General features: G+C 44.1%; 1 pseudogene; it reads left to right on the top strand.

Moving 5' to 3' along the window:
- LOC135548874 (rho guanine nucleotide exchange factor 12-like) overlaps nucleotides 1-27,501 on the top strand; it is a 139,938-nt pseudogene that overhangs the window by 48,430 nt on the left and 64,007 nt on the right.

Below are 27,501 nucleotides of genomic sequence, written 5' to 3'. Positions count from 1 at the left end.
TCATGTTTGGTCACTTTATTCATGCCACTTTACAGCCTGGTACTGGGTTACCTTCAGATGACTCCCCAGATGCCGTGAGGAGTCATAGAGCAAAAACAAACGACACCTTCATGTTTGGTCACTTTATTCATGCCACTTTACAGCCTGGTACTGGGTTACCTTCAGATGACTCCCCAGATGCCGTGAGGAGTCATAGAGCAAAAACAAACGACACCTTCATGTTTGGTCACTTTATTCATGCCACTTTACAGCCTGGTACTGGGTTACCTTCAGATGACTCCCCAGATGCCGTGAGGAGTCATAGAGCAAAAACAAACGACACCTTCATGTTTGGTCACTTTATTCATGCCACTTTACAGCCTGGTACTGGGTTACCTTCAGATGACTCCCCAGATGCCGTGAGGAGTCATAGAGCAAAAACAAACGACACCTTCATGTTTGGTCACTTTATTCATGCCACTTTACAGCCTGGTACTGGGTTACCTTCAGATGACTCCCCAGATGCCGTGAGGAGTCATAGAGCAAAAACAAACGACACCTTCATGTTTGGTCACTTTATTCATGCCACTTTACAGCCTGGTACTGGGTTACCTTCAGATGACTCCCCAGATGCCGTGAGGAGTCATAGAGCAAAAACAAACGACACCTTCATGTTTGGTCACTTTATTCATGCCACTTTACAGCCTGGTACTGGGTTACCTTCAGATGACTCCCCAGATGCCGTGAGGAGTCATAGAGCAAAAACAAACGACACCTTCATGTTTGGTCACTTTATTCATGCCACTTTACAGCCTGGTACTGGGTTACCTTCAGATGACTCCCCAGATGCCGTGAGGAGTCATAGAGCAAAAACAAACGACACCTTCATGTTTGGTCACTTTATTCATGCCACTTTACAGCCTGGTACTGGGTTACCTTCAGATGACTCCCCAGATGCCGTGAGGAGTCATAGAGCAAAAACAAACGACACCTTCATGTTTGGTCACTTTATTCATGCCACTTTACAGCCTGGTACTGGGTTACCTTCAGATGACTCCCCAGATGCCGTGAGGAGTCATAGAGCAAAAACAAACGACACCTTCATGTTTGGTCACTTTATTCATGCCACTTTACAGCCTGGTACTGGGTTACCTTCAGATGACTCCCCAGATGCCGTGAGGAGTCATAGAGCAAAAACAAACGACACCTTCATGTTTGGTCACTTTATTCATGCCACTTTACAGCCTGGTACTGGGTTACCTTCAGATGACTCCCCAGATGCCGTGAGGAGTCATAGAGCAAAAACAAACGACACCTTCATGTTTGGTCACTTTATTCATGCCACTTTACAGCCTGGTACTGGGTTACCTTCAGATGACTCCCCAGATGCCGTGAGGAGTCATAGAGCAAAAACAAACGACACCTTCATGTTTGGTCACTTTATTCATGCCACTTTACAGCCTGGTACTGGGTTACCTTCAGATGACTCCCCAGATGCCGTGAGGAGTCATAGAGCAAAAACAAACGACACCTTCATGTTTGGTCACTTTATTCATGCCACTTTACAGCCTGGTACTGGGTTACCTTCAGATGACTCCCCAGATGCCGTGAGGAGTCATAGAGCAAAAACAAACGACACCTTCATGTTTGGTCACTTTATTCATGCCACTTTACAGCCTGGTACTGGGTTACCTTCAGATGACTCCCCAGATGCCGTGAGGAGTCATAGAGCAAAAACAAACGACACCTTCATGTTTGGTCACTTTATTCATGCCACTTTACAGCCTGGTACTGGGTTACCTTCAGATGACTCCCCAGATGCCGTGAGGAGTCATAGAGCAAAAACAAACGACACCTTCATGTTTGGTCACTTTATTCATGCCACTTTACAGCCTGGTACTGGGTTACCTTCAGATGACTCCCCAGATGCCGTGAGGAGTCATAGAGCAAAACAAACGACACCTTCATGTTTGGTCACTTTATTCATGCCACTTTACAGCCTGGTACTGGGTTACCTTCAGATGACTCCCCAGATGCCGTGAGGAGTCATAGAGCAAAAACAAACGACACCTTCATGTTTGGTCACTTTATTCATGCCACTTTACAGCCTGGTACTGGGTTACCTTCAGATGACTCCCCAGATGCCGTGAGGAGTCATAGAGCAAAAACAAACGACACCTTCATGTTTGGTCACTTTATTCATGCCACTTTACAGCCAGGTACTGGGTTACCTTCAGATGACTCCCCAGATGCCGTGAGGAGTCATAGAGCAAAACAAACGACACCTTCATGTTTGGTCACTTTATTCATGCCACTTTACAGCCTGGTACTGGGTTACCTTCAGATGACTCCCCAGATGCCGTGAGGAGTCATAGAGCAAAACAAACGACACCTTCATGTTTGGTCACTTTATTCATGCCACTTTACAGCCTGGTACTGGGTTACCTTCAGATGACTCCCCAGATGCCGTGAGTCATAGAGCAAAAACAAACGACACCTTCATGTTTGGTCACTTTATTCATGCCACTTTACAGCCTGGTACTGGGTTACCTTCAGATGACTCCCCAGATGCCGTGAGGAGTCATAGAGCAAAAACAAACGACACCTTCATGTTTGGTCACTTTATTCATGCCACTTTACAGCCTGGTACTGGGTTACCTTCAGATGACTCCCCAGATGCCGTGAGGAGTCATAGAGCAAAAACAAACGACACCTTCATGTTTGGTCACTTTATTCATGCCACTTTACAGCCTGGTACTGGGTTACCTTCAGATGACTCCCCAGATGCCGTGAGTCATAGAGCAAAAACAAACGACACCTTCATGTTTGGTCACTTTATTCATGCCACTTTACAGCCTGGTACTGGGTTACCTTCAGATGACTCCCCAGATGCCGTGAGGAGTCATAGAGCAAAAACAAACGACACCTTCATGTTTGGTCACTTTATTCATGCCACTTTACAGCCTGGTACTGGGTTACCTTCAGATGACTCCCCAGATGCCGTGAGGAGTCATAGAGCAAAAACAAACGACACCTTCATGTTTGGTCACTTTATTCATGCCACTTTACAGCCTGGTACTGGGTTACCTTCAGATGACTCCCCAGATGCCGTGAGGAGTCATAGAGCAAAAACAAACGACACCTTCATGTTTGGTCACTTTATTCATGCCACTTTACAGCCTGGTACTGGGTTACCTTCAGATGACTCCCCAGATGCCGTGAGGAGTCATAGAGCAAAAACAAACGACACCTTCATGTTTGGTCACTTTATTCATGCCACTTTACAGCCTGGTACTGGGTTACCTTCAGATGACTCCCCAGATGCCGTGAGGAGTCATAGAGCAAAACAAACGACACCTTCATGTTTGGTCACTTTATTCATGCCACTTTACAGCCTGGTACTGGGTTACCTTCAGATGACTCCCCAGATGCCGTGAGGAGTCATAGAGCAAAAACAAACGACACCTTCATGTTTGGTCACTTTATTCATGCCACTTTACAGCCAGGTACTGGGTTACCTTCAGATGACTCCCCAGATGCCGTGAGTCATAGAGCAAAAACAAACGACACCTTCATGTTTGGTCACTTTATTCATGCCACTTTACAGCCTGGTACTGGGTTACCTTCAGATGACTCCCCAGATGCCGTGAGGAGTCATAGAGCAAAAACAAACGACACCTTCATGTTTGGTCACTTTATTCATGCCACTTTACAGCCTGGTACTGGGTTACCTTCAGATGACTCCCCAGATGCCGTGAGGAGTCATAGAGCAAAAACAAACGACACCTTCATGTTTGGTCACTTTATTCATGCCACTTTACAGCCTGGTACTGGGTTACCTTCAGATGACTCCCCAGATGCCGTGAGTCATAGAGCAAAAACAAACGACACCTTCATGTTTGGTCACTTTATTCATGCCACTTTACAGCCTGGTACTGGGTTACCTTCAGATGACTCCCCAGATGCCGTGAGGAGTCATAGAGCAAAAACAAACGACACCTTCATGTTTGGTCACTTTATTCATGCCACTTTACAGCCTGGTACTGGGTTACCTTCAGATGACTCCCCAGATGCCGTGAGGAGTCATAGAGCAAAAACAAACGACACCTTCATGTTTGGTCACTTTATTCATGCCACTTTACAGCCTGGTACTGGGTTACCTTCAGATGACTCCCCAGATGCCGTGAGGAGTCATAGAGCAAAAACAAACGACACCTTCATGTTTGGTCACTTTATTCATGCCACTTTACAGCCTGGTACTGGGTTACCTTCAGATGACTCCCCAGATGCCGTGAGGAGTCATAGAGCAAAAACAAACGACACCTTCATGTTTGGTCACTTTATTCATGCCACTTTACAGCCTGGTACTGGGTTACCTTCAGATGACTCCCCAGATGCCGTGAGGAGTCATAGAGCAAAAACAAACGACACCTTCATGTTTGGTCACTTTATTCATGCCACTTTACAGCCTGGTACTGGGTTACCTTCAGATGACTCCCCAGATGCCGTGAGGAGTCATAGAGCAAAAACAAACGACACCTTCATGTTTGGTCACTTTATTCATGCCACTTTACAGCCTGGTACTGGGTTACCTTCAGATGACTCCCCAGATGCCGTGAGGAGTCATAGAGCAAAAACAAACGACACCTTCATGTTTGGTCACTTTATTCATGCCACTTTACAGCCTGGTACTGGGTTACCTTCAGATGACTCCCCAGATGCCGTGAGGAGTCATAGAGCAAAAACAAACGACACCTTCATGTTTGGTCACTTTATTCATGCCACTTTACAGCCTGGTACTGGGTTACCTTCAGATGACTCCCCAGATGCCGTGAGGAGTCATAGAGCAAAAACAAACGACACCTTCATGTTTGGTCACTTTATTCATGCCACTTTACAGCCTGGTACTGGGTTACCTTCAGATGACTCCCCAGATGCCGTGAGGAGTCATAGAGCAAAAACAAACGACACCTTCATGTTTGGTCACTTTATTCATGCCACTTTACAGCCTGGTACTGGGTTACCTTCAGATGACTCCCCAGATGCCGTGAGTCATAGAGCAAAAACAAACGACACCTTCATGTTTGGTCACTTTATTCATGCCACTTTACAGCCTGGTACTGGGTTACCTTCAGATGACTCCCCAGATGCCGTGAGGAGTCATAGAGCAAAACAAACGACACCTTCATGTTTGGTCACTTTATTCATGCCACTTTACAGCCTGGTACTGGGTTACCTTCAGATGACTCCCCAGATGCCGTGAGGAGTCATAGAGCAAAAACAAACGACACCTTCATGTTTGGTCACTTTATTCATGCCACTTTACAGCCTGGTACTGGGTTACCTTCAGATGACTCCCCAGATGCCGTGAGGAGTCATAGAGCAAAAACAAACGACACCTTCATGTTTGGTCACTTTATTCATGCCACTTTACAGCCTGGTACTGGGTTACCTTCAGATGACTCCCCAGATGCCGTGAGGAGTCATAGAGCAAAAACAAACGACACCTTCATGTTTGGTCACTTTATTCATGCCACTTTACAGCCTGGTACTGGGTTACCTTCAGATGACTCCCCAGATGCCGTGAGGAGTCATAGAGCAAAAACAAACGACACCTTCATGTTTGGTCACTTTATTCATGCCACTTTACAGCCTGGTACTGGGTTACCTTCAGATGACTCCCCAGATGCCGTGAGGAGTCATAGAGCAAAACAAACGACACCTTCATGTTTGGTCACTTTATTCATGCCACTTTACAGCCTGGTACTGGGTTACCTTCAGATGACTCCCCAGATGCCGTGAGGAGTCATAGAGCAAAAACAAACGACACCTTCATGTTTGGTCACTTTATTCATGCCACTTTACAGCCAGGTACTGGGTTACCTTCAGATGACTCCCCAGATGCCGTGAGGAGTCATAGAGCAAAACAAACGACACCTTCATGTTTGGTCACTTTATTCATGCCACTTTACAGCCTGGTACTGGGTTACCTTCAGATGACTCCCCAGATGCCGTGAGGAGTCATAGAGCAAAAACAAACGACACCTTCATGTTTGGTCACTTTATTCATGCCACTTTACAGCCTGGTACTGGGTTACCTTCAGATGACTCCCCAGATGCCGTGAGTCATAGAGCAAAAACAAACGACACCTTCATGTTTGGTCACTTTATTCATGCCACTTTACAGCCTGGTACTGGGTTACCTTCAGATGACTCCCCAGATGCCGTGAGGAGTCATAGAGCAAAAACAAACGACACCTTCATGTTTGGTCACTTTATTCATGCCACTTTACAGCCTGGTACTGGGTTACCTTCAGATGACTCCCCAGATGCCGTGAGGAGTCATAGAGCAAAAACAAACGACACCTTCATGTTTGGTCACTTTATTCATGCCACTTTACAGCCTGGTACTGGGTTACCTTCAGATGACTCCCCAGATGCCGTGAGGAGTCATAGAGCAAAAACAAACGACACCTTCATGTTTGGTCACTTTATTCATGCCACTTTACAGCCTGGTACTGGGTTACCTTCAGATGACTCCCCAGATGCCGTGAGGAGTCATAGAGCAAAAACAAACGACACCTTCATGTTTGGTCACTTTATTCATGCCACTTTACAGCCTGGTACTGGGTTACCTTCAGATGACTCCCCAGATGCCGTGAGGAGTCATAGAGCAAAAACAAACGACACCTTCATGTTTGGTCACTTTATTCATGCCACTTTACAGCCTGGTACTGGGTTACCTTCAGATGACTCCCCAGATGCCGTGAGGAGTCATAGAGCAAAACAAACGACACCTTCATGTTTGGTCACTTTATTCATGCCACTTTACAGCCTGGTACTGGGTTACCTTCAGATGACTCCCCAGATGCCGTGAGGAGTCATAGAGCAAAAACAAACGACACCTTCATGTTTGGTCACTTTATTCATGCCACTTTACAGCCTGGTACTGGGTTACCTTCAGATGACTCCCCAGATGCCGTGAGGAGTCATAGAGCAAAAACAAACGACACCTTCATGTTTGGTCACTTTATTCATGCCACTTTACAGCCTGGTACTGGGTTACCTTCAGATGACTCCCCAGATGCCGTGAGGAGTCATAGAGCAAAAACAAACGACACCTTCATGTTTGGTCACTTTATTCATGCCACTTTACAGCCTGGTACTGGGTTACCTTCAGATGACTCCCCAGATGCCGTGAGGAGTCATAGAGCAAAAACAAACGACACCTTCATGTTTGGTCACTTTATTCATGCCACTTTACAGCCAGGTACTGGGTTACCTTCAGATGACTCCCCAGATGCCGTGAGTCATAGAGCAAAAACAAACGACACCTTCATGTTTGGTCACTTTATTCATGCCACTTTACAGCCTGGTACTGGGTTACCTTCAGATGACTCCCCAGATGCCGTGAGGAGTCATAGAGCAAAAACAAACGACACCTTCATGTTTGGTCACTTTATTCATGCCACTTTACAGCCTGGTACTGGGTTACCTTCAGATGACTCCCCAGATGCCGTGAGTCATAGAGCAAAAACAAACGACACCTTCATGTTTGGTCACTTTATTCATGCCACTTTACAGCCTGGTACTGGGTTACCTTCAGATGACTCCCCAGATGCCGTGAGGAGTCATAGAGCAAAAACAAACGACACCTTCATGTTTGGTCACTTTATTCATGCCACTTTACAGCCTGGTACTGGGTTACCTTCAGATGACTCCCCAGATGCCGTGAGGAGTCATAGAGCAAAAACAAACGACACCTTCATGTTTGGTCACTTTATTCATGCCACTTTACAGCCTGGTACTGGGTTACCTTCAGATGACTCCCCAGATGCCGTGAGGAGTCATAGAGCAAAAACAAACGACACCTTCATGTTTGGTCACTTTATTCATGCCACTTTACAGCCTGGTACTGGGTTACCTTCAGATGACTCCCCAGATGCCGTGAGGAGTCATAGAGCAAAACAAACGACACCTTCATGTTTGGTCACTTTATTCATGCCACTTTACAGCCTGGTACTGGGTTACCTTCAGATGACTCCCCAGATGCCGTGAGGAGTCATAGAGCAAAAACAAACGACACCTTCATGTTTGGTCACTTTATTCATGCCACTTTACAGCCTGGTACTGGGTTACCTTCAGATGACTCCCCAGATGCCGTGAGGAGTCATAGAGCAAAAACAAACGACACCTTCATGTTTGGTCACTTTATTCATGCCACTTTACAGCCTGGTACTGGGTTACCTTCAGATGACTCCCCAGATGCCGTGAGGAGTCATAGAGCAAAAACAAACGACACCTTCATGTTTGGTCACTTTATTCATGCCACTTTACAGCCTGGTACTGGGTTACCTTCAGATGACTCCCCAGATGCCGTGAGGAGTCATAGAGCAAAAACAAACGACACCTTCATGTTTGGTCACTTTATTCATGCCACTTTACAGCCTGGTACTGGGTTACCTTCAGATGACTCCCCAGATGCCGTGAGTCATAGAGCAAAAACAAACGACACCTTCATGTTTGGTCACTTTATTCATGCCACTTTACAGCCTGGTACTGGGTTACCTTCAGATGACTCCCCAGATGCCGTGAGTCATAGAGCAAAAACAAACGACACCTTCATGTTTGGTCACTTTATTCATGCCACTTTACAGCCTGGTACTGGGTTACCTTCAGATGACTCCCCAGATGCCGTGAGGAGTCATAGAGCAAAAACAAACGACACCTTCATGTTTGGTCACTTTATTCATGCCACTTTACAGCCTGGTACTGGGTTACCTTCAGATGACTCCCCAGATGCCGTGAGGAGTCATAGAGCAAAAACAAACGACACCTTCATGTTTGGTCACTTTATTCATGCCACTTTACAGCCTGGTACTGGGTTACCTTCAGATGACTCCCCAGATGCCGTGAGGAGTCATAGAGCAAAAACAAACGACACCTTCATGTTTGGTCACTTTATTCATGCCACTTTACAGCCTGGTACTGGGTTACCTTCAGATGACTCCCCAGATGCCGTGAGTCATAGAGCAAAAACAAACGACACCTTCATGTTTGGTCACTTTATTCATGCCACTTTACAGCCTGGTACTGGGTTACCTTCAGATGACTCCCCAGATGCCGTGAGGAGTCATAGAGCAAAAACAAACGACACCTTCATGTTTGGTCACTTTATTCATGCCACTTTACAGCCTGGTACTGGGTTACCTTCAGATGACTCCCCAGATGCCGTGAGGAGTCATAGAGCAAAAACAAACGACACCTTCATGTTTGTCAGAGTCTGCCCTTTCGTTATTGGTTTGTACTTCAAACGTTTTGATGACTGTTTTGGTGACTCATTAGTTTAGCTGAAAAGGTTTGGGTTTTACAGACTATTTCCTGATGATTTTCTTGTAGAAAAACACAGCTTTCACAAGCCCCATGTTATTGAATTGGGGCAAGTTTTAAATCGGTGGAAAGAGGGGATTGAGCTACTGCCACTGCACAAAACGGTACGCATAAACACACAGGGAGCCATTCAAATTTCAAAAAGCGTCACCGTGTGATGTCCGGGTGCGTCAATCAACTCTTGGGGTTAGTGCTGAGAGATTAGCCCAAAGCTTCAGTTTACTTTTGTTTTTTAAATAACTAATTGATTATTTTTATTCCATTTTGTTTTTTTTCATGTGAGCTCAACACACAAATCAAGCATGAACTGTGAGACGTTATAGGAAGGTGTAGTTTTCAACACGTAAAAATTCATCATAGTTAGCGCAGAAAATCTGTTAATTAACTATATTGACCAGAATCCATTGTACCTACAACTGCCTATTTTCATTGGTTCTTGCATGGACAAGCACGGACACGGAAAAGAAGGGAGGGAAGGAGTGGGAAGGAATGCGTCGCGAACAAGGGCTATAGAGAAGTTGCTTAAGTATCTCTGCCCGACAATACATCTAATTTATTGATAGTTGTTATTCAGCAGTCTTAAAAGTATGCCTTATCTACTGTAATGACCTGACTAGATCATAAAGGAGCACTTCTGACACCAATGTAATGAAACAGGCAGGGAGCAGGCATCGAACCCTCGACCTTTGAGCCTGTTTTCAGGCGCGCTATCGACTGATAAGCATGCTCGTGCGGCAGGGACGGTTTCCGCGCTTATAAACCCAGGGTTGTTACACTACTTTGAATAACTACTGAAATAGTGATTCTGTCAGACAGCAGGCAGCTAACCAGCTGGGCTACAAGCCTGAATAGGATGACTCTTTTGAGAGCACAGAGATCGATGGCTGGCTGGCTGCTATTGCTTGAGCAGAGATGATGATGATTTGGAATTTTTTTAAATTGTACATTTTTTAATTTGACCTTTATTTAACCAGGCAAGTCAGTTAAGAACAAATGCTGACACTGACGCTGTACTGATAGTTTGGCAGTTCACCCTCGCAGCAACTGCTCCCCGGGCGCGATGACGTGGACATTGATTAAGGCCGTCCCCCGCACCTCTGTGAAACTCATGGTTCCTACCTTAAAGGAATTGATTTTGTAACAAGACTAAATAAATTAAAAGCTACTTGCAGTGGGACCTAACCTTCTGCTAAAGCTAACGGATAATAGTTAAAGGCTAGCAATCGATTTCCCTGTTCTTGGATCTTTGTTTTCCATTGATCAGCCTTGTTAGCTTGAACACGATAACAAGTTCATTGTTCCCCTCAGGCTTTCAACTTATCAATTAGGCCTCTCTTTCTCCATTTTGAATGAGTGTGCATTTAAGGGTCTAAATATCAGCTTAATCCCCTTCTCAGCTAGCTGGTTAGCCACCACCCAGTGTGCATGATGTCTTTCCTCACCCATACAGTCTATCCCCTATCCCGTCCTAATCTCCTCAGGGCACATCAGAGGAGAACCAGTTTAAAAGCTCATCCTGTTCTCAGACAGTATAGTAGTGTCTCTCTATTCGGCAGGGGTTCAATATGACTGGCTTGATGTCAGATTTTTTTATTGAATGATGTTAATTTCCTTTTATAAACAGCGCTATTTGGTCAAATTAAGTAACTTTTAAAATATTAAGAGGTGTTCTCAAATTCAAGGCAGTAGCGGTGGAGTGTTGTATCACAGTGTATTCGGTAAATGTTATATTATGGATCTCATCCATAATGAGTGATTTGAGTGATTTCTTTCTGTCAAAAAGAGACCTTCAAGTACAAGCTCTGTTGTCTGGGTACTAGCACAGGATTTTCCAAATCCTACCCCTCTTGCCTTCTCTTAAAGATACCCACTCCCCTTTTCCCCCTCCTCTTCTTCTCCCTCTCATCCCCCACCCGTCCACATTCAGGACAGGAAATGGGAGCCCTGCCAGAAGCCCCCTCTGTTTCCGGGAATCTGTCCCACAATGCTGCAGTGTAGTGAGTTGGCTTTGACGTGAACGCCATTGGTTCAAAGTTCAGGCCCCATTGTCTGAGAGAAGGAACAGCAACAAAAACAAAAACCACCCGCGGAAGGATGTGGAGGGGTGGAGAGACGGAGAGAGGGGGGGTCTGTGCTATTTATATGGAGATCCCTCCAATCCTCCTATCTGTCAGACTTAGGGATCTGGGTAGGGTAGGGATCTATGTGTTTGATATGCCAGCCAGTGGAACAACTGGGAGCCAGAAGGTGCCTGAGGACATGGGACTTATGTTGGCATCGTCACACGCCCGTTTGATTATGAAATGAATTAGTGGTCTTAAGTCATTTCTGGTCCCCCTGAGTTATGGTGGTGGTTGTGATCATGTGTTGTGTTGTGTAAGCAGAGGATGACAGATGTTCCTATGATAGTGCACTCTACTGGTTAGCAGCATCTTATGGGCAGTACCAGCGGCAACTTGGCAAAGTCGGTTTAGAGGGGGGGGGGGGGATATCACTACCAGAAACACAAACCTAAGTATACAGAAACATGCAGATGACCAGGGAGACCAGGGCTTGCATTCATAAAGTGCATCAGAGTAGGAGGGCTGATCTAGGCTGTACATGGGGGACCTAATACTGGATCAGCAGTTCTACTCTAAGGTGCTTTATGAATACAGGCCCTGGTTTCCCCGGAACTGTACATTTACTGTATATACATATCGTTTCTGAAAATGTACACTACCGGTCAAAAGTTTTAGAACACCAACTCAAGTGTTTTTCTTTCTTTTTAACTATTTTCTACATTGTTGAATAATAGTGAAGACATCAAAACTATGAAATAACACACATGGAATCATGTAGTAATCAAAAAGTGTTAAACAACTATATTTTATATTTCACATTCTTCAAATAGCCACCCTTTGCCTTGATGACAGCTTTGCACACTCTTGGCATTCTCTCAACCAGCTTCACCTGGAATGCTTTTTCAACAGTCTTAAAGGAGTTCCAACATATTCTTAGCACTTGTTGGCTGCTTTTCCTTCACTCTGCGGTCAGACTCATCCCAAACCATCTTAATTTGGTTGGGGGATTGTGGAGGCCAGGTCATCTGATGCAGCACTCCATCACTCTCCTTGGTCAAATACCTCTTACACAGCCTGGAGGTGTGTTGGGACTTTGTCCTTTTTGAAAAACAAATGTTAGTCCCACTAAGCCCAAACCAAATGCGATGGCGTATCGCTGCCGAATGCTGTGGTAGCCATGATAATTAAGTGTGCCTTCTAAATAAATCACAGTTCGCGTCACCAGCAAATCACCCCCACACCACAACACCTTCTCCATGCTTTACGGTGGGAACCACACAGGCGAAGATAATCTGTTCACCAACACCGCGTCCCGCAAAGATACGGCGGTTAGAACCATAAATCTCAAATTTGGACTAAAGAACTGATTTCCACCGGTCTTATATCCGTTGCTCGTGTTTTTTGGCCCAAGCAAGTCTCCTCTTCTTATTGGTGTCCTTTAGTAGTGGTTTCTTTGCAGCAATTCGACCATGAAGGCCTGATTCACACAGTCTCCTCTGAACAGTTGATGTTGAGATGTGTTTGTTACTTGAACTCTGTGAAGCATTTATTTGTGCTGCAATTTCTGAGGCTGGTAAATCTAACGAACTTATCCTCTGCAGCAGAGGTAACTCTGGGTCTTCCATTCCTGTGGCGGTCCTCATGAGAGACAGTTTCGTCACAGCAATTGATGGTTTTTGTGACTGTACTTGAAGAAATGTTCAAAGTTCTTGAAATGTTCCATATTGACTGACCTTCATGTCTTAAAGTAATGATGGAATGTTGTTTCTCTTGGCTTATTTGAGCTGTTCTTGCCATAATATGGACTTGGTCTTTTACCAAATAGGGCTTTCTTCTGTATACCAACCCTACCTTTTCACAACACAACTGATTGGATCAAACGCATTAAGAAGGAAAGAAATTCCACAAATGAACTTCTAAGAAGGCACACCTATTAATTGAAATGCATTCCAGGTGATTACCTCATGAATCTGGTTGAGAGAATGCCAAGTGTGTGCAAAGCTGTCATCAAGGCAAAGGGTGGCTATTTGAAGAATCTCAAATATAACATTTATTTTGATTTGTTTTACACTTTTTTGGTTACTACATGATTCCGTAAGTGTTATTTCATAGTTTTGATGTCTTCACTATTATTATTATCTAGAAAATAGTAAACTTGACTGGTAGTGTATGTCAAAATTCTACAGGCCCAAGGAGTCTTCATATTCATATAGTTGGCGAAAATGATCCTGTCTAGAAAATCTGAATAGACATCACAATATAGAATTAGAACAGGACTTCACCAATGACAAAGAGTAGTATTATAGTTTTTAATCCTTTCTCAACTTTGTTTTTGCAGGGTTCCCAAAAAAGCAACCAGGTAAGTTGTTTCGTTAATCTTTGTCCACATTGTCCATCACGAAGGACCTCAATCGTGACATCCTGATAAATATCTGTGTATAACTAGAAAGTCTTACCACAAAATAAATCATATGCCTCCAAGAGTTGGGACACCTGGTATGTGTCCGTAATGGAACCTTATTAGATCCTGTGTTTGAGTGGATTAATCCCCATGTGATTAGGCTTTAGGACCCCATACCGCCTTACACTCTGTTCAGCATATTAAAAAGATTACACTTAATGTGTTTCGTTCGACTGCCTGCCTGCCTGCCTGCCTGCCTGCCTGCCTGCCTGCCTGCCTGCCTGCCTCACCATGCCATCTGTGTTTTTGTGTACCCAGGACCCTTAGCATTCTCAGCAAGGACCACCCCCCAGACAAGAAACCCAAGAGTGACAAAAACACAGTCCCACCTCTGCAGGAGTTTGACCCTACTGGTAAGTGTGCCAATATTCCGGGCCTTCCTCTGACACTGCATGCAGTTTCTGGATGGCAGGGAGTTCAGCCCCAGTGAGATATACTGGGCTGTCTGCAACACCCTCTGTAGCGCCTTGCAATCGAGGGCGGTGCAGAACCCATACCAAGTGGTGATGCAGCCAGTCAATATGCTCTCAATGGTGCCGCTGTAACTTTACGAGGATCTGTGCCTCCCAAGTGGCGGTGTGGTCAAAGGCACTGCATCGCAGTGCTAGAGGCGTCACTAGAGATCCCAGTTCGATCCCGGGCTGTGTCGCAGCTGGCCGCAACTGGGAGACCCATGAGGCGGTGCACAATTTGGCCCAGCGTCGTCCGGGTTAGGGGAATGGTTTGTCCGGCCGGGTTGTCCTTGTCCCTTTGCGCTCTAGCGTCTCCTATGGTGGGCCAGGCGCATGCATGTTGAAACGGTTGGACAGTGTTTCCTCTCTGACATCGGTGCGGCTGGCTTCCGGGTTAAGCGAACAGTGTGTCAATAAGCAGTGCGGCTTGGCAGAGTCGTGCTACGGAGGATGCATGGCTCTTGACCTTCGCCTTTTCCTAGTCCGTATGGGAGTTGCAGCGATACTGTATTGGATATCACGAACTTGGTGAGAAAAAGCTGTAAAAAAAATACAATAACAATAAGCTCTCGACCTTCTCCACTGCAGCACCGTCGATGTGGATGGGCGCATGCTCGCCCCTCCGCTTCCTGTAGTCCGCGATCAACTCCTTTGTCTTGCTGAAGTTGAGGGAGAGGTTGTTGCCCTGTCACCATACTGCCAGGCCTCTCACTTCATCCCTGTAGGCGGTCTCATCACCTACCACCGTAGTGACATCAGAAAACTTGATGGTGCTGCATGTCCACATGGTCGTGGGTGAACAGGGAGTACAGGAGTAAGCACACACCCCTGAGGGGCCCGTGTTGATGATCAGCGTGGCAGATGTATTGTTACCAACCGTCACCACCTGGGCCTTCAGAAGGTCCGGGATCCAGTTGCAGAGTGAGGTGTTCAGTCCCAGGGTCCTGAGCTTGGTGATGAGTTTGGAGGAGACTATGGTGTTAAACGCTGAGCTGTAGTCCATGAACAGCATTTTTAGATAGATATTCCTTTGTTCAGGTGGGAGACAGCAGTGTGGAGTGCAATAGAGATTGCGTCGTCTGTGGATCTGTTGGTGCGGTATGCGAATTGGAGTGGGTCCAGGATGTCGGGATGATGGTGTTGATTTGAGTCATGACCAGCCTTTCAAAGCATTTCATGGCTACAGAAGTGAGTGCTACGGGACAATAGTCATTTAGGCAGGTTCTTGGCACATGTGGTCTGCTTGAAACATGTTGGGAGATTACAGACTGGGACAAGGAGATGTTGAAAATGTCTGTGTAGATACTTCCCAGAGGGTGTGTGCATACTCTGAGAATCACATCAGCCACGGAGAGAGCGATCACAGTTGTTTGCCTCGAAGCGAGCATAGAAGGCATTCAGCTCGTCTGGGAGGTTTGCTTTACTGGGCAACTCATAGCTGGGTTTCCCTTTTGTAGTCCATACTAGTCTGAAAACCCTGCCACATCCGACGAGCTTCAGAGCTGGTGTAGTAGAATTCTATCTTAGTCCGATATTGACCTTTTCCATGTTTGATGGCTCGTCGGATGTCGTAGAGGGCTTTCTTGTAAGTGTCTGTGTCCCGTTCCTCGAAAGCTGTAAGGGGAGGGAACAAAGCAATGCCCCCTCCCTAACTGATAGTGGAGTGGTAGATGCCCACTTGACCTTTTTTCTCAGCTCCGGTACCTAAATACAACATAGACATATACACTGAGTGCACACAACATTAGGAACACCTGCTCTTTCGATGACATATAAGGACCAGGTGAAAGCTCTGATCCCTTATTGATGTCACCTGTTAAATCCACTTCAATCAGTGTAGATTAAGGGGAGGAGACAGGTTAAATAAGGATTTTAAAGCCATTCAAGAGGGTTAATGGGCAAGACAATATTTGTGTGCCTTTGAACGGGGTATGGTGGTAGGTGCCAGGCGTGTCAAGAACTGCTGGGTTTTCAACATTTTTCCATGTGTATCAGGAATGGTCCACCACCCAAAGGTGATCCAGCCAACTTTACACAACTTGGGAAGCATTGGACGGGCCAGCATCCCTGTGGAACGCTTTCGACACCTTGTAGAGTCCATGCCCCGATGAGTTGAGGCTGTTCTGAGGACAAATGCGCGTGCAACTCAATGAGTTGAGTTTGAGTTGAGTTTATTTTTATTTTTACAGGGACAGTGCACATTAATCAATGTTTCAGTAAAAGTGCCGGTTTTAGCCAGCCGGCTAATTTTCTACCGCAGTCCCTGGGCAGGTTATTAAAAACAATTACAATATAGACAATAGCAACATAGGACAAGCAAGACGTAGCATACAGACAGAGCAACATAGAGCAAAAAGCAGCAAGACAAAATTCATAAAAGCAACAAAGTGTTTCCACACCTCACAAGCTACAGACAACAGACAACATGGAAAGCGGCAACACACATCTAGGGACCATGTTCACAAATCTGATTGACCTTTAGCCAAGTCTTCAAGCATTTTGTGAAAGTGTGATATGTGGTGCAGTTATGTGTGTCTGATGGCAGTGTATTCCAGACATGGGAAGCTCTCACAGAGAATGCAGATTTACTAAAGGTGCTTTTCCTTAGGGGAACTATACAGTCACCTCTCATGGCAGACCTTCTGGATCTGCTGCCATATGTCTGGGTTTTCTGTTTAACAAAAATATTGAGTGGAGGGGGAGCCAGGCCATTAAGGATCTTGAATACAAGTCATGCGTCGGTGTAATGCACAAGATTTTCCCAACTCAAGAGCTCATGCTTTCTAAGGATGTGACAATAATGATGGCTATTGGGCTTCCTATCAAGCACTTTGAGAGCCTGTTTGTAGACAGACTGAATAGGTTTTAATACACCTATATACAATATAAGGAGGGTGTATATCATTTACACACACAAACACACACGTCAGCTCAGACAGATCCAGGTCAGAGAGGCCCAGCTCATGAGCTCCATCAGTAACAGAATGGAAAATGAATGTGTTTATGCAACAGATGTTAGTGCATTGAATCGTATCGCATCAAACCGAATCACATTGATTCGTTCCTCTAATCAAATCGAATCATACCGAATCGTTTCAAACTATGTACCGTTCCTGTATATTATTGGAGTACCTGAATTTAACTAAGGCCTTTAGTCTCCCATTGACATCAATGCATGCTGAATCCAATCATTTGTTATCGTCCCCTTTCGGTCTGTAAAATTGTCATTGATCCTGCGGTAGGTAGCACGCCAATTCTCTCACTATCTCACATTAGGTAATGGAATGTTAATTATGCAGTGTCTCAACATGAGAAAGTGATGCGGTGACATGCCGTAGCCTCGGTGGCTGCTGTAGCGCCAGTGTAATACCTGTGTCACTAGACACCAAACTGAAGAAAACAAACCGTAGGTTGGACTGCCTTGTCCAATAAGAAAGTCACATTTATGTTTTCTGTCGCAAACCGTTTTTCAACTGAAAATGTTTCGCAACGAAAAACAAGATTCTTATTGCCTCAAATGTACCATTTGTCTAGGGTTTGTGTTGCCTAGGGTCCGAGACTGTTAATGAATATGACCCTGGTATTAAAGCTCCACTCTGGAGACTAGGAGCTAATGTTTGGTCTGGGCTGGGGGGTGAAATGGGAGCGCAGTGGCTCCCCAGCTGACAGACAGATAAACACGCAGCACCAGGCTGGGGAAATGCCAGCAGCAGCAAAATGAAACACACACATTCTCTCTCACACACACGCACGCGCACACAGTCACAGTAATACATGCACACTCGTACACACGTCACTGCTGCTGGAGTCTTAGGATGAAAGACACACACAGTCACGGCTGCTGGAGTTCGAGGTTGAAAGTGCACTTTGAGCCCTAGTCATGTGATGAGGTCGTCTGCTCTACAGACAAACGCAGCACCAAAATCCCTCTCTTGCTAGACTATGTGAAAGACTTTCTTGGAGTGACTATTCAATGCCCTGGTGACAGCATGTTTCCTCGTCAAAGCTGTTTGTAGTGTAAATGTATCCTCAGTACTGGGCGTTGTCGCTTTGAACACTGTTCTTCTCACTGAGAAATTGGAATAAACAGAGAACTGGTATGGTGTCCACCAGGTCTGAATTGTAATTATGCTTTGATTCGCTGTTGATGTAAAAATACCCTCATAGGATGTTCTGTATGGTCTGGTACCACAGAAGGTTGTTAGTGTATTGTATAATATACAGTATATATCAGTGTTTCTCAACCTCCGGTCCATGGTATGTTGCTGAATGGTCCCTGAGACTCTAATCTGGTCAGTTATACAGAGCTAGTTTTAATGTAAGCTGTTCTGCAAGGAGGAAAAAAAGGTTGAGAAACGTTTATCTTTATGCCTTAGTTTTCTTTGTATAAGCACCATTTTAGGCCTCTGAATCATTATTCGTTTGAATATTGCTCATCTTTCAGAACATTCATACCCTCAGTTACCATTTCAGTTTCTTTCTTTTTTCAAGGGTGCGTTATCAAAAACAATTACTATTTGCAACAAAATTCAGACTAAGGTGCATAGTCACACTGGGGAAGAAGACTTTCACTCTTTTTTTTCTGTCATTGTTTATTTTCACCTCCCAATGATTCCTTTTTTATTTTCTTGGCTTTTGGTGTTTTTTTCCCCTCTGTGTATCCTGGTTGTGTTACTTTACCATGTGTACTGTCTGACGTGTTGTAGTAGACGTGCCTGTGCAGCAGACTGGCTGTGTAGTAGGCGAGGGAATCCCCTCCGAGTCCTGTGGTAAGATGGTCTAAACGGCTGTGTCTCAATAGTCTTTTAAATGACCTCCTTTCCTTTTCCTGTCATTTCCTTCATCTGGCATGTGGTAACTGGCCAGTGGACAGGTGAAAGCCAGATTCACCAGGACTAGGCTTTTTTTCACATTTCACCTATCCAATCTGTTAAGTTCAGTGCAAACTAAGGGATGCAAGTAAAAGTGGACATTTTGCCCCCCCCCCTATTGAAATATACATGTGTCCCCCGGTCATTCACTCACGCCCTAACACGAGTCCTACACCTCCTTTGTTCTCAGTTTATTTTATTTTGATTAAACTCAGCCTTGCATTTTATTGCCCTGGCAGTGAACTTTCCCACAGTGTTTGGATGTTTTAGTGTTACATGGCCAGAGTAGTGTGAAGGAAGATGTTTGGGTTGAGGAAGGAACGCTACCAGGAGGGTTTCAGGTAAAAAAATACACCTGTTTAAGTCAATGTATGAAGACTCCTATTTAGGCCTGAAAATACATTTGACTCTAAAATGTTAAAGGGGTAGTTCAGCCAAATTACCTATTTATTTACATGCTTTGCTGTCATTAAGCTAGCTACTGCCACCAACCGTTAATGTTAGCATTTTGTAACCAAAAACCAATGTATGTCAATGTCCCCCAGTTAGCACGCTTTCAATGTCATGTCCAGCTCATATCTGAAAGGGATTGTGTAGCCCAATCATTTTGATGTGATTTGGGCATGACATTTAAAACATGCTAACTGGGGGATATGAATTTACTTTGGTTCTTGGCTAGAAAATGCTATTATAGCAGGTTTTTTTTTGGTTCAAATGGGGGCTTAGGTGGTGGCCGTGGTGAATGGCATGGTCACCCACCAAATGTTTTGATGTCCTCCTCTTGGCTGCGGAGATAAAATGTTGCGGTTTTAAAACAAATTTCGTGCAATCATACACATTTTCCATGGGACTGGGAGAACATTTTCAGTTTTAAAGCACATTTCCTGCAGTTCTACACTTTTTGCCATGACTTATACCATGTTCTTATGCAATCTGAGTGCCTCAAACATTATAACAAAGTCTGTGGGGCCCCATGTCATGACAAAAATACTCCTGAATGCATCATTTTGTAAATTTTTGATTCTCCCTGACTGTCTGTCTAGGTTTTGATTATTAGTTCTCAAAGATTATATTATTTAAAAAATATATATGTCCATTATATTTTCTGCATGACATTTACACTGAAATCTATTTTCCATCCAATTTTTTTCCCTGAAAAAAAAAAACAAACTTAGGCAGTCCACCCAATACTTTCTATGCAGAAAAAAATATGTACAGTGTCAGTCAGTGTCAGTGGCTAGTTTAACAAAACCAAAGCAATACATTGAGTAATAAGTTGTTGGGTTGCAACATTGGCCATTATTTGACACTCCCTGTATATAATGACGTTATTAGTTTGGCTGAACCATTGTGTTTGACCTTTAGTGAAACTGACCTGCCTGTGAACTGGTGTGATCCTGTGTGTGTCTCTATTTGCAACTCAAACAACTCAAAATTTGTGTTCAAGCAAACATGACAGGGGGTGTTGTTGTCACTTATACCAATGTTCCCCAAACAACGTGTCCTCATATGAGTGTCAAACTGGGTTCTTAGAGGGTCATGTGTTAGGCTGTTATGAATAACGGCATATCTTGGCATCATACTGATATTAAAGGGATAGTTCAGCAAATTTGTTTAGATATTTGTTTCCTTACCTTAAAGCAGTCCATGGACAACGAGTGACTGCAATCCACACATGTGTGCTATTCTGTCCTTGTGCATAGACTGCTTTCAAGTTCAGGGAAAAATATCTAATATGCAATTTAGCTGAACTATCCCTTTAACAACAATAAGCACTTTTCAAAATGCATCCATGTGTTAAAGGCTTTTGAAGGAGAGTGGAGTGCTATAATAACTGGGGTGTATTAAGTATTTGAAAACAGGTTTCAATCATTAATTTCTTTCAATAGAAGCTTCAAAAGCCATTTTCCTCAGGCCTCGTCAACATTTTATAAAAACTACTAGCCATAAATACAGAGCTATTGAAAGAGTACCTCCGCCACCAAGCAGATATATTGCCCTATGTATAGGAAAACAGTTTGACACCCACAGTTTGTATTATGCCCCGTCACGCACACCGTGTCCCACATCGCCATCCTTGTTTCCTCTCACTGTGCCAACCCGTGTATTGTGTGGTGATGGTGAGTAACCCACCATATCTTTCTCTTCTGTCTGTCTTCTCTTCTTCTTTTCTCTTCTGTCTGTCTGTCTGTCTGTGTAGGGCTTGTCCAGCGTTGTGTGATCATTCAGAAAGATGAGAACGGCTTTGGGCTGACGGTGAGCGGAGACAACCCTGTGTTTGTGCAGCTGGTCAAAGATGGTAAGGCCTTTTCCATCCTATTCTAATCTACGCCTTCCTGTGCTGTAGTCAAGGAAATTATGATGATATCTATTGCGCTAGTTAGCATTGGCCCTCGAGAAACTACCTCTAACTTCCTTCGTTCTGGACACAGAGACATAAATGGTATCCACAAGTTCATCTGACTCTGGGGAAGTAGGTAACGGCCCTTATTGCCAATAATCTCAAAGTATTCCTTTAATTGGTAAAGCATGGTGCTTGCAACCCTAGGGTAGCTGGTTCGATTCCCACTAGGGCCACCCTTATAAAAATGTATGTATAATATATATATAATGTTTTAAGGAAATGTAAGTGCATATCTTGGGGGTGTAAACCTTTGACGTTCGATCAACATGTTTGATTGGGAGCAGAATATTAATATATATTCTACATCATATAGTCTTGATATCCAAGGCAACAATACAATGTATTGGATTTATCTCTGAATGTGTCATTATACAGTTGGATACAGTAATATCGCTAACCTTTTATAATTCTCATTCCCATTACGTGTCCTGTCCTGTACTGTCTTCTTCTGCAGATGGCTCTGCCATGCGAGCGGGAGTCCAGACGGGTGATAGGATCATCAAGGTGAGGCTCATTCCCTCTCTGGGGCCCATTATACTCTTCCTAGACATTACCCTTAGCCTAATCTTTCATTGACATGTAGTCAATTTGTAAGTCGCTCTGGATAAGAGCGTCTGCTAAATGACTTAAATGTAAATGTAAATGTAGTAGCGTCTGTCAATAGACTGTGGGATGGGATGACTTACGAGGAACTTTGTTCGGGTACACTGGTTTTTCGTGTCTGATCGTTTTGGACAAATCACAATTTCGGAGATTCTATTTGGCCCATAGACTTGCCCGAGACTTGCTGAGAGTTTTTGTTTAGAGGGGTGGAGACTTCGCTAGTACATTTTCTAACATGTCTCCCCCAGAACTTAATTAAGCATCTGACGCAACTTAGCAATTTTATTATTGTCCGAGATAAACTGATCCTAGATCTAAGGGTTACCTTTCCAAAATCTTACCTTATGCATTTCAACCAAAATGCTAAACCGAACTTAGATCAGTGTGAAGGGGGAACTTCATTCTACCACTGACTCTGATCAGGGTGAAGTTTCCCCTAGGTACAGATCTAGGATCAGTATCCCCTAAACTTAACCATAGTAGGGAAAATGCTAAACTGACCCAAGATCAGTGTGTTGGGGCAACTTCATCCCGCCTCAGACAAGAGAACCCTGCAGGGTACTAAGGTAGGTTGTGGGTCATGGATTAGGCCCCTGCATATCTTCCCACTCTGCCCCCTGCTGGGTTGATGAGGAGCTAAACCATAACACGGCAATGTATTCCAATGTCATTGGAAAGGGCAGGATGCCTTCATGCTGTGCATAGTGTCAGTGCAGAAAATGAATTGTTAGTCTGTGTGGGGGGATCCCAAATTTCTCCTAATGAGAGAGTGTGAGACTTTGGCAATCAAGCCATTTTTCTACTTACCCAGAGTCAGATTAACTCATTGATACAATTTTATGTCTCTGTGTTCAGTTTAAAAAAGTTGAAGGTAGTTCTGTGAGACATTGTTAATTAGCATTTCTGCAATGAATGGAAGTCTATAGGTACAGCTTCCCTTTAAGTAAAATCTTCACTTAGTCATGCATGGATGTATGGATGTTTACACTTGAATGGGCAGGTAGTGCTGCAGGTTGGGCCATTTTACCGAAAGATAGGTGGTTCGAATCTCTGAGCCAACTAGGGGAAACATCTGATGTTATCTTGAGCAAAGCACTTAACCCTAATTGCTCCTATAAGTCGCTCTGGATAAGAGTGTCTGCTAAATTACTAAAATGTCCATTTAAAATGAATGAACATTTAGAAAGAAACAAGGTGTTTCTTGGCATGGAAAGAGTTATGTACGCCTGCTCCTGTTGAATGTTCCCATGAACTAATATGGGGCTTCTAATCTGGGACAGAATGCATAGTCCTCCCATAGAAAGTGTTTCATTTTGATTGATGTTGTGACATATTGCAGATGTTCTGTTTTTGTTGCAGGTTAACGGGAGCTTAGTAACACATTCAAACCATGTAGAAGTCGTAAAGTTAATCAAATGTAAGTCAAAGTTGCTGTTTTATATCTAATTGTTCATGGACATGAAAAATCACAGGCTCTTCAAGAGACACACTTTTCTTAAAGCTAACAAGTAGTAGCCTTTAATGCAGTTTGACCTGCTTGAAATGTAACCAAACTCTCTTGTCTCTCTGTGTCAGCGGGCTCCTATGTGGCCCTCACAGTGCTGGGGAGGCCCCCGGGACTGGCCCAAGTCCCCCTGTCAGAAGGTGAGGGTGGAGACCCAGGGGTCCTGTTGTCGTCCCTCTCCTCACCCCACTCTCCGGGAACAATGGAACAAGCGCTGCTCCACCTCCACCAGTCCCCAGGACCACATCATCTCCCCGCTGCCCCTCTGGGTACAACTGATGGCCTCCTTTGCCCCTGTGGCTACAACTGAAATGGCATCCTTTTCACTATATAGAGTAGGGTGCCATTTCAGATGTGTGTCTCTTTTGTTCTCTGTCTCTCTCTCAGCCTCCACAGTTCCACATCCCTTCTTCGCCCATCCCCATCCCCCCATCCTCTTTCCCATTTCAGCCTCCACCCACCCACCCCCACTCACTCTACCTCTTTCACTTTCTAACTAAATCTGTATTCTCACGCTTCTTTCACTAGTTTCCTCAATTTTTTCATACATCTGTCACTCTCCCTCTGCTGCACTTGTCGCTGTCCTGTCCGGAAGCAAACACTCTTATAATTTATGTTTTTTTTTAACTTTGGTTGGTCCCTAAGGAGGAGAATAACGCTGTACACAGCCAGAAGGTGGACATCTTACAGAAGATGCTGTCCAAGCAGCAGCAGGACTTACAGGCAAGACACATAGTATCACCATACTCTGAAGTTTTCTACATGAGGAGATGAGACAGTCATCTCGTCGAACTTTTAATCTTTGATTTGAATGAGATAATTAAAATTCCGAGTATTCTTTGGCATTGACAATGTTTTTTTTTATATAGTGAGGTTCATAGGACCTGGAGCCATATTCATGAAGCATCTCAGGTCTGCCCTGTACATCAATGATATTATATGATTCCTATTTTATTTTGTACCTTTATTTAACTAGGCAAGCCAGTTAACAACAAAATCTTATTTTACAATGACGGCCTACCCCGGCCAAACCCTCCCCTAACCCGGACGACGCTGGGCCAATGTGCTCCGCACTATGGGACTCTCGATCACGGCCAGTTGTGATACAGCCCGGGATCGAACCAGGGTCTGTAGTGACGCCTCTATCACTGTCTTAGACCGCTGCTCCACTCAGGAGCCCAAATACAGACCCAGATTAAATACAAATCATTCACACATGAAATTGTCATTGCGCATGTTGCTGCTTATTCATTATGTTAATTTACACCACAATTCAGTTCCTAGCAGCATCCATAGTAGTGGCATCATTCCAGCATAGAATACTCACTGAGTTTCCTTAAACGCCATGTGACCGTCCCCATCTCTCTTCAGTCTTATGTTCCAAAATTTGAAATTGGGGAAGTAATGCTGCTTTAAAAATGTATACATTTGTAATCCCATTTTGGAGAAAAAGGCATTCAAACATTTTGCTCTTACATGAATCCTTGGGAAACATATATTTAGAGAAGGAATACTTTCACCAAATTGCCTAAATGGATTCTCTGAACATTTTCACCAACTTCCCCCACTAGGCAAACCATTAACAGGGGTGGCAGTGTAGCCTAGTGGTTAGAGCGTTGGACTGGTAACCGGAAGGTTGCGAGTTCAAACCCCCGAGCTGACAAGGTACAAATCTGTCTTTCTGCCCCTGAACAGGCAGTTAAACCACTGTTCCCAGGCCTTCATTGAAAATAAGAATTTGTTTTTAACTGACTTGCCTGGTTAAATAAAGGTTAAAAAAAACAGTATTAAATTGCCTATTGTTGTATAGTAAAGATAACCTTTCACATTGAACAGCTACAGTGCTGCTCTTTGTTTATGCCCATTTAGCATCGTTCACACCCTCTTAAGCCTTAGACTCACCTAGGGTTTTTGCAGTGACCTTATTACCACTATACATTTATATTTTTGACATTTAGCAGACACACTTATCCAGCATCTGCTGGTCCCTCATGGGAATCAAACCCACAACCCTGGCATTGCAAGCACCATGCTTTACCAACTGAGCCACGCATGACCGTCATTGTAATCTCCTCTAATGCCCTCTGGACATGCATTGGTAGTACCCAACTTGCTTAAAGAGTTAGCCTACATTTATAGTGAATTTGTATTTGATTTTGAATAGCCTAGTAATAGTTTTTTTCCTCATACAGGATGACACATTACCTTTAGCGACAGAATATCTGAACACCATGCTTTTCCATCTATCTCTTCTTCATTCTTTCTCAAGCATGCAGAGAGAGGGGCTGTCAACAGTTGAATTTTATATGTTTCCTTGTGAAAACATGTTACAATGTTCCCGAACAGATTTCACTTGGTTTCTCAAATTCAGTGCACGGTAGCTGCAGGAACAGGGTTGGAGAGCCCATGACATACAGAGTTTGGGAGGAATATCACCTGTCGCATGGCGAGAGGTTACATGCTCCTCCAAACAGTGGTTGATACATGTAGTGAAATAACATGAGTAGCCTACCCAGCATGGAAAAACTAATTGGCAGGAAAGCGGCATCCATTCGCTATTCGAGTGCATATGAATGTCCTGCCCATTTCTACATACAGTATCAATAAAGACAATATTAAATTGAGATGGGTGAAAATATTATCACTTGATAAGAGAACAGTGTTTGACCTTTTCAAATCAGCCCAGTGAGGCATATGTTTTGATTTCATTCACAACTAAATAATTCTAAATCTAGCATATAGGACATGTTTCAAATGATCCCTTTTATGCTCAAGGTTTTTCAGACTTGCTCCTGAATATGAAGAATATCCTCTTTTATTTTATTCGGCGAAGTTGAGTTATATTCTTCTTACTGTTACATCATATCATATCCTTTGCATCCATGATGGCATAGCAGTTCAGACGTCTTTTGTCCTCATCTTGTTGTGTCCCCTATATATATATATATATATTTACATATATATTTACAACTTTTTTCATACATTTTTTTTAAATTAAATTTTCCATAAACTCATCTTCAAAACACTCCTGCAACCCACCTCACCAATTTATATTTATGAAAAAGTATTATTTACCTCAAATCTGTAATCCTCCTAGCCAGAAACTCCAAGAAGCTAGCCAGAAACTAGCCAGGAGCTAGCCAGGAGCTAGCCAGAAGCTAATCAGAAGCTAGGTCAGAAGCTAGTTCAAGCTTTTGTCGATTCCGGAGCAAACATCAATTATTCCGGAGCTAGCCAGCTGAAGAGTTCCATCAATCACTCCTGGGCTGCAGTCACCTATCCGGACCCGTTTTACTGCCTACGCGGAGCCCCACCGGGCCTTCACAGCTGGACTGCCGACGTTGTCTGCCCGAGGGAGTTATCCGGCTGGCTCCTCCGTCGCGACGTTACCTGAACGCCCATCTGCGGCCTGCTAACCGTTAGCTGTCTTATCGGCTGCTATCTGAATAGACAATCGGACAATTTATTTATTTATTTTTATTATTATTTTTTCTTCTTGGGCCTCTAACTATATCTATTGTTTTTATTTTTGTTGTTGTTGTGTGATTTGGATTAATCCCCTCTACCACACGGAACCCCGCTAATTTACTGACGGAACGCAAGAGGTGGCTAATAACAGACGTCCATCCTATGCTAGCTTGCTACCGATGGCCTGGCTAGCTGTCTAAATCGCCGTGATCCCCAACCAACCTCTCCACTCACCGGACCCTTTTGATCACTCGACTAAGCATGCCTCTCCTCAATGTCAATATGCCTTGTCCATTGCTGTTCTGG

This window comes from Oncorhynchus masou, chromosome 11 (assembly GCF_036934945.1).
Source record: "Oncorhynchus masou masou isolate Uvic2021 chromosome 11, UVic_Omas_1.1, whole genome shotgun sequence".
NCBI classification, from domain to species: Eukaryota; Metazoa; Chordata; class Actinopteri; order Salmoniformes; family Salmonidae; genus Oncorhynchus; species Oncorhynchus masou.
This window is presented reverse-complemented; position numbering and strand designations above follow the sequence as displayed.